Source organism: Coturnix japonica, chromosome 1 (genome assembly GCF_054131305.1).
Source record: "Coturnix japonica strain WE chromosome 1, WE-NBRP24, whole genome shotgun sequence".
Classification (NCBI taxonomy): Eukaryota; Metazoa; Chordata; class Aves; order Galliformes; family Phasianidae; genus Coturnix; species Coturnix japonica.
In genome coordinates this window covers 91,830,065-91,835,504 of record NC_140663.1, presented here as the reverse complement: position 1 = coordinate 91,835,504, position 5,440 = coordinate 91,830,065, and the positions used below count along the sequence as shown (strand labels likewise).

Here is a 5,440-nt window from a genome sequence, read left to right as displayed (position 1 = left end):
GATCAAGTTGCCCAGGGCCTTGTCCAACCTGGCCTTGAACACCTCCAAGAACGGGGCATCCACAATCTCCCTGGGCAGCCTGTTCCAGGGCCTAACCACTCTCCTAGTAAAGAACTCCCCCCTAACATCCAACCTAAATCTTCCCTCCTTCAACTTGGATCCATCATTCATGCTGAACTACATGGAAGTTAAATGAGGCTACTAGTAAGCAAGTTACATTATACTGTTTTTGGAACGGATTCATAATTTCTGATCATGCTGGAGCATAAGTACAGTCATTGCTTTTTTTAGCACACAGAATTTCACACCACTTCACTCATTCTTAGGCACAAGACAGAGAGATAGCTAGGCAGGTACAAAATGTCTCCAGGCAGTGCATGAGTGTTTAGGCAAAGCGCAAACCACAGGTACAATATTTTACATCAGTGACCACTGGCTGAGTCTCTTACATTATGAATGAAAGTTTGGCATTTGTACTATCCTTTTTCCGTTTTAGTCAGTTTATTTTATCATATTTTATTTTTTTTTTTTATTTTTTTTATTTTTTACTTATTATTATTATTATTTTTATTTAAGAAACATCATATCTTGCAATATTATCCAGCAACTGAGTGAAGCTTTTACTCAACTTTTATTGTAGCCTGAAATATATTCTTTCTTAAAGAAAAAGACAAATTCTTCATGGTGAAATTGTCATCCTTAACAATACTTTTACTGTTTTCTCAAACATGATGACATTTGCAGTGCAGCCTCTTTTTATTCTGTTCCAATTTACAATCTATTTTAACATATATACTAGGGTAAAATAAGTTTTGTGACAGAGACAATCTGCTACTAGAAGTGTGTGTTATGTTAAGACCTATGCAACTGTTTACATATTTATTTATTTATTCTATTTGTACAGCATTACCATGGGAATATTGAATTGGAAAGACAAGAGAGGAGGATAACATCTTAAAGTTCTAAACCCAACAATTTCCTCTAACAGATGAATTTTATGTATTTGCCCTATGTGAGGTCTTTTCCAAATACAGTGTTAAAAACAGCATACGCTATCAACAGAGACAGGGAAATGCTGAAATGCTGCAGAAGAGTACACACCTCCAGCACTGATTTTCAGGCTCAAGAGAACAAAATAGGCTTTCAGAAATATTATCTATTTCCCTAAGAGATATAGTTAAGATGCTGTTTAAAGGCTCAAATTGTACAAGAGTTAATCATTGCTGCTGTGGCTCCAGAAGCTTTGGAGCAATTAGGGCAGTCATTTCTAGAACAGAAGCAGTGGCTGAATGTGGTAAGGAATTTGTTCCCAGACAGAGCAGGGGACAGTCTTCTGGGGCAAGAAAAGGCCAAGGAAGAGATTCCTACAGACTCAGCTATCTGTGATACCATGTGTAAGAGGCCAAAAATCCATGCTGGATTTGGTGCAGCATTGCACTTCGTCTTGGCCCACTTTTATGGATATATATTTATTTTATTTTTAGGTAAGAGATTGCATGTGAGTTAAAGACATACAAAACTATAAAAGGAAAAGCCCAGAATTACCATTGCTGAAAAGGTAATAGTAGTTCAGACTTTCAAAAGGAAAAATGCTGATGTGAAAAAGTATAACCCCCTTGGGATGGCATTCAAAAAAGAAAGAATCAAAAGGCAGTAACTCAGCATTATCAAGGATCTCCACGTAGCAACATAAGCTGACCCTTGACTAATGACTGATCAGTCAACAGACACTCATCAAGTATTTCATACATCCTGGAGAGCTTGTTTATGCTTAGCCTAGTAGCTTCTTCATCCAGTCTATCTTCTGTGTATTTATTAACCAGTAGTTAATTATGCTACACTGACACCCTGTACATGTATTTTCAAATTGTCTGAGCTAATTGACCCACAGAAACAGTGACAAGAAGTTTCAAAGAACAGAGAAGTAAAGAGGGACCTCAGACCTGTCTGGAGAAAATAGCATCAGTTTTCCTAACATAATGTAAACCAAAGAAGCAGCTTTAAAAAGGAAATTAGCATTTGGCCTAAGCCATGCTTTCATGCTTCAGCTTATTTTCTTTAATGTAAAAACATTATATAAAATACATTCATTACCAGCAATTCTTCACTGTGAAAATCTCAGGCTGCTAATAGTGTTCTCTCCTCCCAAAGCACCTTTATAAAAATAAATGTAAGAAGAGTGTCAAGAAGAAAGAATAATAAAGAAAGGGAAAATGAAAAGGATAAAAGGTAAAGAAATAAGGAATAGTTGAAGAAAAAGAAAAGGGAAAGGAAAAGTAAAAGGAAAGGAAAAGGAAAAGGAAAAGGAAAAGGAAAAGGAAAAGGAAAAGGAAAAGGAAAAGGAAAAGGAAAAGGAAAAGGAAAAGGAAAAGGGAAAGGGAAAGGAAAAGGGAAAGGGAAAGGGAAAGGAAGCGAAATCTGAAAAAGGCTTTAAGAATAAAATGATAAATCACAATTAAATATATTAATGTTGAAAATCAACATTTTTGTATTTTCGGCTGTTGTTTGCTATATTGCTAGACCATTATTTCATTCACAGAAGGCTACTGAAATCATATTTTCTGAATATTTAGCGGTATGAAGGGTTATTAGTGCATTAAAAAACTCATGGCAGCTATCTGCAATTGCCAGTGCCTTATGAATTTTGTCAAAAGACTCCTGAAAGCAATTGTGCAAATAAGTGAGTGCTCTGAAAAGATTAATCCCTAGGAATACCATGAAAATATGTTTCAGAGAGATGTGAAAGCATATCGTGTTGTGTTTATGGAATTCCTTTCTGTAACAACTTTCTGACCAAGCTTATTCTTCCTGTATTATTTATCATTCTATTGTCTCTGATCTATAATTCAAAAAGAAAAAATCTTTGATCAATATATATGCAATATCTTTCCAAATCAGTGCTGGAAATGTCATCTACAAGGCATGAGTTGCTGCTATTGGACACAAAAAAATGAAGGTGGAGTGTACTGATTAGGTCCTTCAGTCTGAATTCCTACCCAGAAATCTGTTGCCTATTCTTATTGCTGCTGTTATCGTTAAACAACAGGAATTGCAAGAATTGCTTTATTATCTCATTATACAACCATAACTACTGAAATTAAAAAGTCTTACTCTCCCATTGTAAACTAGTCCCGTCCAGCCTGAAATATGAATTATATCATGATTTGCTCCAGGGTCAGTCTGCAATCAGGTATTTCTTTCAGTCTTCTCAGTGATTACACCTATCCATTAAATTACAAAAATTCCATAAAAATGAAGATAAGTATTCATAAGTATACTACTGATGAGCTGAGCTCTAACATTCTAATAGGTATCATTATATTAGATTATGATGTATTATCTCATGTTTCTCATTAAGATTTCATTGCAAGTTTCTAATTATAATGGTGCTTCCTAATGCTGCTAAGGGAAAGCATGTGCCATAGTTAAAAATCTAAGTTTCTATATGGAGGAAATTTGCAAAGGCTCAGACATGCCTAACCCGTATTGAAATTCAATAAGAGTTAGGCACCTAACTGCTATTTAGTGTCTAGGTGTATAGCTGAGGCATATATATACTTACGTATGTAAAAAAACTGAAGCGTAAATATTCCCCTGACTTAATTTAAATTATATGTTAGTAGGAAATGATATATTAATTACCCATTTACAGAACATTTGTCCTTCCTTGCAGTCCTAAGTTCCTACCTGTATGTAAACTGTATATGTTAGGGAGAATGTATTAATCCACATAGAAGAATTGTTTATGTGAATGTCTACATAAAGAGATCTGTGTATCTATTTAAGAAACATGCATGAAATTTCAAGTGTTAGTATGACAGCAGAAGTCCTCTTTTCCTATACAACAATCTAGAATGATCTGTGTTGCTTCAACCACATTACTCCTATCTCACCTTACTCATAGTGTGAGGAGAGTGGAAAAAGTCTTGTCTAGAGGGGAAAAGGATATGAAAAGAAGATGCTTACAGGGTTGATGGAAAGATTTTCCAGAATATTCTGTTTTCCCACAAAAACAAAAGTTCAAAGATACTGTATGCTTTGTCCTGTCAGAGAACATAGCAAGTGGTGATAGGGAGGGAGAACAAAAGTACAGAGAGGCTTAGAATCAAGGACAAATATGAAACTTGACTTTTGCAATAAAAGTAAAAAACCTCATATGAGGCAGCTGGAGATTACAGTTATGCTACAGCTATGCTACTATAGTTAGCACAATAGAAATGTTTATTGTGTGCCATAGTATAAGGATGTGATACAAACACTATAAAATATTCCAATTGCTTTCTCTTCTATAATGTTAGTCCAGATACGAGTAGGATAGCCTTAAGTCTTCTTAAGGACACAGTATTTCTTGTACTAAGGACACAATATTTCAGCCTTAAATTTAACTTCCTTTTCTACACAAATAAAATCTTCCATTTATATATTTGTGATGATGAAAGTTAGAAAATCTGGATAATTTTACAGGATAAAATCTGACAGTAATTGATGGTACTGCTGGATTTTATCTTTTAGGCTTTCTGCAACAGAAGAAAAATGTAAACATTGTAATAACTGGGAAATTTTATGGATCCAACCCTCTGTACTTTTAAAAACACATTTAATATGTTCAGTATATCTTTTTTTTTCTACTTTTCATCGGTTAGAAAACAACAGTTTACAGATACATTCATCAGTTTTGCACAACATATATTCTTACTGCATTTCTGCTGTAACACCACTACAGAACTGAAAAGAAGGAGACAACAAATCAGAAAACTTATCACATACAAATGCATTTCTTGTTATTATCTGACATTCAAAACACTTGTGAGAAAACTAATAAAATATCTGATGGACTCTGCCCAAAATAAGAATTTAATAAGGGTTTTATATATAATCAGGGGTTTTTATGTAGCCACATATAGGAGCACTGAGCTGAAAGTAATGTCTCTTATTTTATGAGGCTGGCTCACAAAGCCAGAGGTAGACATTGGTGGTGTGGTCATAGAGGCTGAACCTTCCCTCTAGTACTCTATTTGTTGTGTGTGACAGATGGCAGTCTGACAGAATGGCATCTGACATGGTAGTGCGTAGTAATAAAAGGAGTGGAAATGAATTCCTCCTTGCTGAAAAAAATTGTACCCATTGATATTAATCAATGCTTGCTAAATGTTTATGGTGATCAAACAGTGAATGTGAACATAGTGAGGGGATGTGTTTCAGAACTAGCAGCAGTAACAGTGAGTCACCTCTGCAGGTGTAGATTATTATGAGCAGAGTGTGCAGGCTCTTGTTAAACACTGATGAAAATTTACAGCTAATGGTGGTAAATGCATTTTAAAAGAGTGTACTGTAGCTGAGAATATGCTCTATTAACTAGTGTTGCTGTGCTCTTTGCATCTATTGCAGTTTCCATGGAAATAAAGAGAAGGCATTACTTTCAGAGCGACCTATGTAGTAT

At 35.0% G+C, this 5,440-nt stretch overlaps 1 long non-coding RNA gene across 3 annotated transcripts in view; it reads left to right on the top strand.

Annotated features, from left to right (window-relative positions):
- The first annotated feature begins 589 nt into the window (after window positions 1–589).
- LOC146762580 (uncharacterized) overlaps window positions 590–5,440 on the top strand; it is a 35,576-nt gene continuing 30,725 nt past the window's right edge. For all 3 annotated transcript variants that reach the window (XR_014946113.1, XR_014946115.1, XR_014946114.1), the window contains exon 1: window positions 590–5,440. This exon is cut by the window's right edge and continues 1,461 nt beyond it. This is a non-coding gene — a long non-coding RNA (uncharacterized LOC146762580).